The 13,062-nt window shown below is 40.6% G+C and overlaps 1 pseudogene; it reads right to left on the bottom strand.

Moving 5' to 3' along the window:
* The window catches only part of LOC126779494 (GTP-binding protein 2-like), a 55,258-nt pseudogene extending 46,571 nt beyond the window's left edge, over window positions 1-8,687 (bottom strand).
* Between the last annotated feature and the right edge of the window lie 4,375 nt (window positions 8,688-13,062).

Here is a 13,062-nt window from a genome sequence, read left to right as displayed (position 1 = left end):
ATATTAGATATATCAGGAAAAAAACACCTATGGGAACAATACATTTCATCAATATACCGACGATTTCGATTTAGACGATTAAGAAAAATGCCAGCAGGTCATTTACCAGTTGATGTTGATGTTGATGACAGCTGTAACGGTATTGACGAGTAAGCTTAATGTGTGTAGACGAGTAAGGGGTGCTAGCGGCCGTATTGCGTTCGACCGTACCTGTAGTTATTACGTAGTCGTAGCCCGGTAGAAGTCGGTAACTCTTGAGGCAACTCAAGTAGACCGTGGGTGCGCGGTGCGCGTTTAACTCAGGCGGAGGTCGGGGTCTAAGAGAGACCACAATGGTGTGTAGTCACGGGGTGATACACATGGACACATGCAAGTTTTCGATCCACGCGGTGGATGCGGCAGGGCAATGTGATTGCCAGTCGGCTAGAGCCGTGGCGCTAGAGGTTTTTACTCGTAGAGTTTTGTAAACTTTAAAGATAATGTTGCAGTATAGTGTTAATGTGGAATAAAATGACTGTGGTATCTGGCCTGGCGTGGTGATCTTGACTGTAATTGTAATTTTGATTATTTTGAATTCCTATTGTTCGATATTGTTTTAAAGTAGAGTTGAAGTTGAGTTGTTAATAGAAATTAAACTGTAGTGATCTAAGAGTTTCTTTATTTATCCGATGTGTATGTAATGTCAAAAGTGGCCGAGCAGAACAAGGTTTTCCTGTGGTATGTTTTGTCGGCAGGTTAACAATCACACGTGGGCGTGTGCAAGCAGGATGGCCGTGTCGCAACCGGGTGAATTATTTTGGTCAACGCCATCTAGTGGTATACGTTCGAGACTACGTTATGGAATCGTTTCCGGAACGCCAGCGCCACGTAGCGGCACTCGATGGAGTTTGTGTAAGCATGCGCCAGAGGGGAACGTCCTACCACCAGATCGTCGCCATAAACAGGATGCAACGCGTGTTGGATCTGATACCGGATTGGCTAGACAAGTGGAGGATGGCTGTCAACGTTGGTAAGACGGCCGCTCTGCTTGTCGGTGCTGATAAGCCGATGCGTCGGCTTACCTTCCGAGGCCAGGAAGTGGGATGGCAGACCTCAGTCTGCTACTTGGGGTGTCACTTGGACCGCAGGCTGCGCATGATACCCACCGTTAACAAGGTGGTGAGTCATGCCGCGGCTGCCCGGTCTAAGCTGCACACCCTCTTCACGTCGCGGCTTCCGTTGAAGACCAGACTGAGGGTCTACGGTGCCTACGTCCGCTCGCGCCTGACGTATGCGGCCCCCGCCTGGTACGCACTCTGCTCAGCGTACCAGAAGCGGAGGATTCAGATCCAACAGAACCGATGCCTACGCTTGATTGTAGGAGCTCCAAAGTACGTCAGAAATGATGTCATCCATAGAGACACCAGGACACCCACCGTGGAGGAGTTCGTCCACAAGCTCGCTCGCTCGCTATTTGCTAAGGCAGATATAGCAGTGCGAGCGTACACCTCCACGGTATAGCACCGCTGCATGCCAGACCACCTGAGGGGCGTCCGTTACCTCGTGAGTCCCTACTGTCGCCGACCATCAGCGCCGATGCGGGCATCGGTGAAGAGGACGACGACGATCTGGAGATCAATTCCTTTGTCTTATCAGATAGAGATCAATTCCGATTCCTTTATACAGAAAATGTAACCTATAAGTATGTATTTACAAAAGAAAAGTTGTATATGTAGTATATCAGTTGTCAGGTTTCCATAGCACGAGTTTTGTACAAGCTTAATTTGGGATCAGATGGCCGTGTGTGAAAAATGTCCCAGGATATTATTATTATTAATTTCAAACATTTAGAATTAGGATTACGTTGTTAATGTACCAGGAGAACATAAACAGTGAGACGGTTTCACCGAACAGTTAGATTAAAAGAGTCAATTAGTTTCAATTATAATCAATGCTGTTTCTCACGGAGACGCAAATACTCCGCCCTGCCGACACCAGCTACCTTAACAATCCTGGCTACATGCTAGAAGAATCTTTTAAAGGGAAAGCCGGAGTATGCTTGTTCGTCAGGGCGGGTGTTTGTTATCACCGATTGCGCTGCTTGGAGGACCCCTCCTTCTCCATGTTGGTGGTACGTGTGGACCTGGTTCGTCAGAGTCGAGTCTACGTGTGCCTCTACAGATCTCACAATGGTGACTTGGAGACAAGCCGATTATTTGACCATCTTAGTCGGGTGACAGATGCTGCGCAAGAGCAGTTTCCTAACGCGGAATTGGTGTTTTTGGGGGATTTTAATGCTCACCATGAATCATGGTTGAAATCCCTTAAAACTGACCATGCTGGAAGAACTGCACATGCTTTTGCTCTCACACACGACTTGACCCAACTCATTGATCAGCCCACCAGGATCCCAGACATTGATGGGCAAGCGCCTTCTCTACTGGATCTTCTGCTGACTTCTCACCCGGTGGAATATCAGGTTGTGGTTCAAGCTCCACTTGGTTCTTCGGATCACAGCCTTATATCTACCAAAGTGCCACAGGCCAAGCTGCCGCCATCAGCGGTATGCAAACGTCGCGTTTGCTGCCGCGACTTGTAGCTGCTGCCGACTTATAGTGCCAAAGCACTATAAGTCGGCAGATTGGGACGGTATGCGCGATTACTATGCGTCAGTCCCTTGGAAGGAACGTCGCTTCAGTGGGAATGACCCGACAGCTAGTGCCGCTGCTGTTGCTGATGAGATCATGTTAGGAATGGAATACTACATTCCTACCTCAGATCTCATCAATAGGGGTACGCGTAACCGTTGGTTCACTCGTGAATGTGCCGACGCTGTATCATCTAAGCAGGCGGCATATCGCACGTGGATCAACAGCTGCATTAGCGGGGCATCTAACATTGACTCACTGAATGCAAACTACAATAAAAATTCCAAGTCATGTAGGAAGGCATACACGAGAGCGGATGCACAGCGCATTGTACAGATTGGTCATGACCTTATTTCGCATCCTAGGGGCTCCCGTAGTGTATGGCCATAGCCAACGCCCATAGACATTGGCATTGCAAGAAATGTTAACCATCGCTTACATCGCCAATGCGCCACCAACCTTGGGAACTAAGATGTTATGTCCCTTGTGCCTGTAATTAAATACTCAATATTATAACAAAGAAACTAGCGCCATCTCAAACCCAACCATAGAACTTAGTTAAACCTTTCATCACTAGATGGTGCTTTACGATACGCGACCAAAGCTGAAACGCGCTGGCAAGATTCGCTCACGAATAATGACCTGCTCGGTGTGTTTAAATATTTGTATCGAGTCTTAGGGATCTTGATAGCTGCAAGATAGTGCTTCCACACCTGCTGGGACATTATTTGAAGGCTTTCTAAGAAAATACTCGCTTCTAGATACGAGTGCTACCGGCTACTTCCACCTGGTGGGATAGTCTGCTGGCTCCGTACTTAGAGGTGCATTCGCCTATTTGTTAAGTGTAACCACCCGCATGATGGAAAATAAACCGCATTTGTAAGAGCAATTAGTCTTGTTTTTCCAAAGAGTATCCTCCACCAGACACCAGCCCATTACAATATTTAATTTAGTTACTAGAACTCACGACTTCAACAAGATAATAACGAACGTACCTTGAGTGAGAACGCCTATGAGCGTCGACTTGCCCGCTTCGTTCGCCCCCATCACTGCAACCCGCAGCACGACGCTCTGCTGCGTGTCCGCCAGCTGCGAACCGAGTACGTACTGTAGCGTAGACAGGTTTAGACAGAGATAGAATTATCAAATCTTTTGACCCTTATCGTGTAACCAGTGTTGGTGTTTGTTTCGTTACTTAAGTAGCGAAACAAACTTGACAGTTGGTGCGTTCATTGTGTTTTATGTTCATTTTTCGCTTATATTTATGTTAGAAAACGATTCTAGTCTAGTGTAAAGGCCGAGAAACAATCTTTATATCATATCGATGGTTATACAGTGGTGCAGTGTCGTATTATTTCATGTTAAAGCGACAGCAAGAAGAAAATTGCCGGCGTGTGTTTTCACGCGTAAGTACGACTATTTTGTCTCAAAATATAGTTTCTCAGTGATGTTTATTTATGCCATAGCATGACGGAACCTTATATCGCATTAAAATCCTAAAGATAATATGATTTTCCAGTTTTTATTATTCATAACCTATAATTATTTATCATGTAAGTGCTGAAGGCATCGGCTAAAAAAAGTCCCGATATTCGATAAAAAATATCGACTCGTCGACAATGAAACAAATAAATACGGAGTCCATTAATAAACTAAAGTGCTTCGTTATATGTATATATGTTATTTTAATTTATTCGTTATCCTATTTATAGTTTTCTAACGACAACATGATTTAACATTCTTCATGAATTTATAATATTATTAGATTCCGAGTCAAGAGGGTAACATAGAAATATATGTGGCAACCATTCTTTATGAGGAGAACGCTAATCCAGTACCATATAAAGATGCCGAAGTACTATTGATAACGGAAACAAAAACAAACAATGCAACGGTTTTCGGGTGTAGGAGGAGGAACAAAAAAATATTATAATTAAAAAAATGTATAATAAACATTAAAAAGTAAAATTTAATAACCCTATTTAGTTTTAATTAAGTCCCGAAAATCTCCCAAAACAGGGAACGCGGGTACTATGGAAACGTTATAAGCACACATCGACAAACCATCTCCGTCTCGATCGCGGCCTCGCGGCCCCTCGGTGTACCAGTTCCAGGCGTGCCCACCTTGCGGATGTACACCTCGGCGACGGCGCGCGCGGGCGCCACGCGGCGGGCCCGCGCGCCCACGAGCGCGGCGCCGAGCGCGTGCGCCATGTCCCGCAGTGCACCCGCCCGCAGCCCGCGCAGCGCGCCGCAGTCGCGCACACCCACCACGTACACCGCCGCGCCACCGCCCGAGCGCAGCCACCACTTCAGCTGCGGTGGGGGGGGGCACGTGTTGAGGTGTCGGGGTGACAATACGATATATTTTTACTGGTGGGAGAGCTTTGTGCGAGCCCGTCCGGGTAGGTCCCACCCCCTCGTCAGATATTCCACCGCAGACCAGCGGTACTCGGTATTGTTGTGTTCCGGTTTGAAGGGTGAGTGAGCCAGTGTAAATACAGGCACGGGGGACATAGCATCTTAGTTCCCGAGGTTGGTGGCGCATTGATGATGATTAACATTTCTTACAATGCCAATGATTAAAAGAATCAATTAGTTTCAGTTAGGATTACAGTGTTAATGTACCAGGAGATCATAAACAGTGTGTCGGTCTCACCTAACGATTAGATTAAAAGAGTCAATTAGTTTCAGTTAGGATTACAGTGCTTGCATTTGTGTGCATGAACATGTCTGTTTGTCCTGAGTTTGGGTGTAATTTTCTGTATAAATATGTATTTACATAAGAAAAGTAGTATATGTAGTATATCAGTTGTCTGGTTTCCATAGCACGAGTTTTGTACAAGCTTAATTTGGGATCAGATGGCCGTGTGTGAAAAATGTCCCAGGATGTTATTATTATTAGTTTCAAAGATTTAGAATTAGGATAACGTTGTTAATGTACCAGAAGAACATAAACAGTGAGACGGTTTCATCGAACGATTAGATTAAAAGAGTCAATTAGTTTCAGTTAGGATTACAGTGTTAATGTACCAGGAGATCATAAACAGTCAGTCGGTAGCACCGAACGATTAAATTAAAAGAGTCAATTAGTTCCAGTTAGGATTACAGTCTTAATGTACCAGGAAATCATAAACAGTGAGTCGGTCTCACCGAACGATTAGATAAAAAGAGTCAATTAGTTTCAGTTAGGATTACAGTGTTAATGTACCAGGAGATCATAAAGAGTGAGTCGGTCTCACCGAACGATTAGATTAAAAGAGTCAATTAGTTCCAGTTATGATTACAGTGTTAATGTACCAGGAGATCATAAACAGTGAGTCGGTCTCACCCAATGATTAAATTACAAGAGTCAATTAGTTCCAGTTAGGATTACATTGTTAATGTACCAGGAGATCATAAACAGTGAGTCGGTCTCACCGAACGATTAGATTAAAAGAATCAATTAGTTTCAGTTAGGATTACAGTGTTAATGTACCAGGAGATCATAAACAGTGAGTCGGTCTCACTGAACGATTAGATTAAAAGAGTCAATTAGTTCCAGTTATAATTACAGTGTTAATGTACTAGGAGATCATAAACAGTGAGTCGGTCTCACCGAACGATTAAGTTAAAAGAGTCAATTAGTTCCAGTTAGGATTACAGTGTTAATGTACCAGGAGATCATAAACAGTGAGTCGGTCTCACCGAACGATTAGATTAAAAGAGTCAATTAGTTTCAGATAGGATTACAGTGTTAATGTACTAGGAGATCATAAACAGTGAGTCGGTCTTACCGAACGATTATATTAAAAGATTTAATTTTGACTAGACGTTTGGCGCGGTTGGTAGATACTTGCCTTTTCACGCCGAAGGTTGTGGTTTCGATTCCCACCCAGGACAGACATTTGTGTGCATGAACATGTCTGTTTGTCCTGAGTCTGAGTGTAATTTTCTGTATAAGTATGTATTTACAAAAGAAAAGTAGTATATGTAGTGTGGGGCCTACATTACCTACCACACGCAGCGTCCATACAAAACATCAAGCATATGACCGTCGCGAGCCGAAGGCGCGCGGTTACTAAAACGTAGGAGCACATACGCCGAGTTTTGTATGGACACAGATAGGCGCGTATTTATATGGTGCCCCCCGCGGCGACGGTGCGCCCCTCACCTCTCGTACAATTCGTAAGAAATAATTATTGTTCTTACATACTCACTCGCTATTGGTAGAAAAGCCAATGTTTTGATTTGTACATAATTTTCTTAAAGAATTTTATTCTTGTTATAGCCCTTCCGATTGGTAAACCGGTAATTAAATTGTAACTCATCACAAAGTTTCACATTATAACCAATTTCATTGGTTATAATGTGAAACTTTTTATTGGAGACGAATTTCTGTAAATATTGTTTATTGGTTATTAATAATTGTCATTTTTGTATATATATCTGTGTAAATTTCAAATAAATCATTCCACCTGAAGCATCAACAAGTTTATTACGATACTCAAGAAACCTCCGAAATAGTTAGGGCAGCAATAGCCCCTACAGTAGTATATAAGTTGTCAGGCTTTTTGAATCTAATCGTTCGGTGAGACCGTCTCACTGTTTATGATCTCCTGGTACATTAACACCGTAATCCTAACTGAAACTAATTGACTCTTTTAATCTAATCGTTCGGTGAAACCGTCTCACTGTTTATGTTCTCCTGGTACATTAACATCGTAATCCTAATTCTAAATCTTTGAAACTAATAATAATAATATCCTGGGACATTTTTCACACACGGCCATCTGATCCCAAATTAAGCTTGTACAAAACTCGTGCTATGGAAACCAGACAACTGATATACTACATATACTACTTTTCTTTTGTAAATACATACTTATACAGAAAATTACACTCAGACTCAGGACAAACAGACATGTTCATGCACACAAATGTCTGTCCTGGGTGGGAATCGAACCCACAACCTTCGGCGTGAAAAGGCAAGTATCTACCAACTGCGCCAAACGTCTTGTCAAAATTAACTCTTTTAATCTAATCGTTCGGTGACACCGACTCACTGTTTATGATCTCCTGGTACATTTACACTCTAATCCTAACTGAAACTAATTGCCTCTTTTAATCTAATCGTTCGGTGAGACCGACTCACTGTTTATGATCTCCTGGTACATTAACACTGTAATCCTAACTGAAACTAATTGACTCTTTTAATGTAATCGTTCACTGTTTATGATCTCCTGGTACATTAACACTGTAATCCTAACTGAAACTAATTGACTCTTTTAATCTAATCGTTCGGTGAGACCGACCCACTGTTTATGATCTCCTGGTACATTAACACTGTAATCCTAACTGAAACTAATTGACTGTTTTAATCTAATCGTTCGGTGAGACCGACTCACTGTTTATGATCTCCTGGTACATTAACACTGTAATCCTAACTGAAACTAATTGACTCTTTTAATGTAGATGTTAGTTAATGAGCTTAAATATAAAGCCTTGATTGAAATCCCGGATGAAGCGAATAGATATGTTATTGTTTTTTTGCTCTTCCATACCGTGGAAAGCAAGCAAAGCCTTAAGAAAAAACGTATAATTACCCAAAATTACAACACATAAGAGATGAGATGGTCTAGTGGTAAGAACGCATGAATCTTGAACGATGATCGTGAGTTCAAGCCCGGGCAAGCACCACTGAATTTTCATGTACTTAATTTGTCATTATAATTCATCTCGTGCTTTACGGTGAAGGAAAACATCGTGAGGAAACCTGCATGTGTCTAATTTCACTGAAATTTTGCCACATGTGTATTCCACCAACCCGCATTGGAGCAGCGTGGTGGAACAAGCTCCATACCTTCTCTTCAAAAAGGGAGAGGAGATCTTAGCCCAGCAGTGGGACATACACAGGCTGTTACTTTACTTTACTACTTTACAACACATAAATTATAATACTTTTTTTTAATTAACAAAAAACATCACTTACGTATCATCGCAGAAGTCTTCCATATCATCAGAGCTGTAGAAGACGTCACTCTCCAAGTCCTCGGAATTGAAATCACCAGCTAAATACATATCGTCCTTTATCCTGACCTTCTCCAACTTATCGATGACATTGTACACTCTATCGGCAAACTTTGTCCCACTTCTCGTTGCATCCTCATCATCATTGGTCGGTTTCCTCTTCGTCTTCTTAAAATCGTCTTCCGATTTCAAATCGTTGACGTTCTTTCCGATTTTCTCGTCACAGACCTTTGGTATCGACGATTGATTATTCAACGGTTCCGTTACTTCTTGTGATGAACTCTGCCATGCTGTTGTTAGGACGTCCTTCGCTGGCGATACTTTGTTCTTCTTAATTCTGTTCTTCCTGCCCGAGTTCCTTCTGCAGCGTTAAATTTTCAAAAATCCTTCCTAAGTGCTAACCTATTGCGTAAAAGGAACCCGTATGCAAATTTTCATGTCGCAGTAGTTTGGGCTGTGCGTTTATATGTCAGTATGTTATATATATGTAAATGAAGCTCTTTGGGCTCTTCATTAAATTTAAATTGCACGTGCATTAACTTCGACTTAATACGTCCAAGTATTATCTATTGTGGCAACACTTTGCATTATGTCATGTGTCATTCTATAATTAGAGAAATTCACACTGGCTTAATATAATAAAAAGTTAACGACGTTTTTTTAAAAAAGAAACAATTCAGATTGTAAAAAAATATTTGAAGCAATAGCTTTTAATGTTGTTTCTTTTTACGGGTTAGTAAATAATTATAATTTGTACTCATACTTTGTTTGTAGAAGTAATTTGTGATATGATATAAAAAAGAATTAATTTCGCTTAACAGAGCAACGACTTTAGTTTTTATTTCAATAAATAAACTTATTACATATATACAAAGGTTTGTACATACCCTTGGGTGCGTCTGGGTTCTTCCTGCCGTTCTCTTGATCGTTTTTATGTTTTTTCTTATTATTCTGTCTGTTCGTATTGCCATCTGACGGATCGAAGAGGCTGAAGAACGAGTCCATTTTTGTCTGAAAAATTAGATTACCCATTATTGTTCGAATAATAATAATATCCTGGGACATTATTCCCACACGGCCATCTGATCCCAAACTAAGCAGAGCTCGTACTACGGAAATCAGACAACTGATATACTACATATACTACTTTTCTTTTACCCAGACTAGGGACAAACAGACATGTTCATGCACACGAATATCTGTCCTGGTGGGAATCGAACCAACAACCTTCGGCGTGAAAGGTAAGTGTCTACCAACCACGCCAACCGGCCCGTCAATAATGAAATTTAAATATTAAACAAATGGAAGAAATATGTATAATCCGCGCGCGATTAGAATGGTATAAGACATTTTGGAACCAAGACTCGCGTGGATTTTTGCTTTTTATTTGTTATTTTATTGATTTATGGTTAGACAATTATTTTAGAATGTCTTACTTATACTTTTAGATTTAGTTATGTTTATTAAGCTTATTTTTGTTTTGCTTTTAGAATACTAGTTAACACTCGCAGTTTCGCACGCGTGTTATAGGGGGGTGGTTAAGCCGTGAAAGCGTAACAGACATACAGTTACTTTCGCATTTATAATATTAAGTATAGATGATATTTTTGTTCAGAACTTCATTGCTTACGTTTCAACAATACAACAACAACCGAAGGGAGTCCAAGCGCTTGACCAACGGCTTTTCGTGCTTTCCGAGGCACGGGTATGAACACACATCTAACATCCAAACTCCGAGCTGCTATTGAGAATTTTCAAAAGAATAACCCAATAAATTTCTATCAGCCCCACCCGGGGATTGAACTGAGGACCTCGAGATCAGCGGCCTTATATATCGCTTCTAGACCAACAGGGTCAAAAGAATCCTTACTAATATTACGAATGTGAAAGTGTGTTTGTTTCTTTGTTACGCTTTTACGTTTTAACTTCTCGACCGATTATCAGGACCGAAAAAATGTTGACATTGTAACAGAAAAGGACAAAGGACATACATCTGTCTCAGTCCCTCAAACATGGGTCAAGCTGCGGGCGAAAACTATTATTATATAAATAGATGTACTTCGCAGTGTCACCCTCTTTAAATTTAGACTCTTAACGTGACAATCGTGAATTTTCTTATTATAAATAAATTTAAATAGAGTTCACTGACACGATAAAAATAAAATTAGCATGCTTTGAATCCGTAACAGCCTGTGAATGTCCCACTGCTGGGCTAAAGTCCTCCTCTCCTCTTTTTGAGGAGAAGGTTTGCAGCTTATTCCACAACGCTGCTCCGATGCCGGTTGGTGGAATACACATGTGGCAGAATTTCAGTGTAATCAGACACATGCAGATTTCCTCACGATGTTTTCCTTCACCGTAAAGCAAGAGATGAATTATAATCACAAATTAAGCACATGAAAATTCAGTGGTGCTTGGCCGGCTTTGAACCCACTATCATCGGTTAAGATTCACGCGTTGTTACCACTGGGCCATGTCGGCTCTATGTTTTGAATAAAACTACTAATATACATAATAACATTAAGCATATTAATAAATGAAAAGGAATGTTTGTAAGTATGTTTGTCGTTATGTAAACGTTCTTGAACTAATCATTCGAATGTGTATGAGTTTTGGTGAGGTGTTCTGTGTAAAACTGCGAAGATTTCTGACTCAAAAATAAGTAATTTTTTTTTGTCTGCCCTTCCGTAAAAACATTTTATTTAAGCCCTTAAAATATTACGGAGTTAGTAATCTATATAATAACGCGCTTCTAACCACGAGGGTAATGCAGTAACCTGAGACAGCTCCTAACCTTCATAGAGGGATATAAGACCTTAAAGCTTAAAGCAGCAGTAGATACTTGTCTTTTTTTGTATCTTGTAAAATGCTCGAATTCAGGGTGTCATTTTCTTTGACGTCAAAAAAAAAATCTGTCATAGTTTTTTCTTATAATCATTGTATTAAAGAAAAATCATGACGGCAACTTTAAAATAACATATATACTAATATTATCGACATTAGCTAGCCCTTACTACATCTATAAACATACTTACACAGGTACAGGTTCTGTAGACATATATGAATTTGCATATTTCGACCGTAATTTTTTCTACTCTTTAATTTTTTTTTATGAATAACACTAAAGCTCAAAAAAAAGAATCCTTTAACAAAGGAGAAGAAGGCACTGAACTGTTTTATCTAAAGTCTATATAATCTGATACAGTAAACACCAAATAGATAATAATTACACCATGTATTACTCTGGTTCCGAGGATAGCTCCAACAAGTAGGGAGTGGGAGTAATCATAAACACAAAATACATTAATACACCTGTTAACTTAGTACCAAAATCAAACCGAACCATGTTAATATCATGTAGACTCAAACAACTAAAGAAGAGAACACAGTACCACGCAATAGACGTGAGGAAACTTAAAGATCTTAACATCCAAGATAAAGTGGCGAAAGAAATAAACGAGTGGGCAGCAGATGAGAAACCTGGGATAATGCGTACGGTGGAGGAAGAGTGGTGTTCAATGAAGAACAAAATATTAAACATCAATAAGACACACTTGAAAAGAGATTGGATTCCTAAGCAGAGTGGGATGACAGAAAAAATATATGATCTTATCGAAGAAAGGAGAATCTACAAGAATTCCGACAATAGCAAGTATACTGAGATTGATAAGAAAATTCGGCGTGAAGTTCGTTATGCTAGAGATGCTTGGTATCAGTGCAAGTGTGATTTTGTGGAGGACCTTTATGCTAAACATGATGCATTTAACCTGCATAAGGAAATAAAATCTTTGGTAGGACACAAAATAACGACTCACCAACTTACGGATGAAAATAATATTCCCATATTAGATATATCAGGAAAAAAACACCTATGGGAACAATATATTTCATCAATATACCGACGATTTCCGAAGCATAGCGGTAAATTGTGATCCAAATGAGGGATATCCTATCCTGAAAAATGAAGTCACAAACGCTCTTAAAAAAGCTAAAACGGGAAAATCAACTGGACCGGATAATGTTCCCATAGAGGTACTCAAACTTATTGAAGACGAAAATATTAACTTCCTGGTTAAATTCTTTAACTTGGTATACGACTCTGGCCACTTACCCAAAGACTGGCTAACCTCAACTTTTATTACGCTTCCTAAGAAGACCAACGCAAGAAGGTGCGAAGAGTTTCGAACGATTAGCCTTATGAGCCAAGTATTGAAACTATTTCTGAATATCATCCACGAGCGAATAAGAGCTAAATGCGACGAACATCTCGCAGATAGTCAGTTTGGTTTTCGAATAGGAGTGGGCACGAGAGAGTACAAAAATGCAGAGACATGCAACAAGACGTTTTCCTTTGTTTCATCGATTACGAAAAAGCCTTTGACAGAGTACTGCATGACCGTCTAATTGCAATATTACATGATATCGG

The sequence above is a fragment of the Nymphalis io genome, chromosome 29 (genome assembly GCF_905147045.1).
Source record: "Nymphalis io chromosome 29, ilAglIoxx1.1, whole genome shotgun sequence".
NCBI classification, from domain to species: Eukaryota; Metazoa; Arthropoda; class Insecta; order Lepidoptera; family Nymphalidae; genus Nymphalis; species Nymphalis io.
Note: the sequence above shows the minus strand (reverse complement) of the source record. Positions and strands in the feature narration are given on the sequence as shown.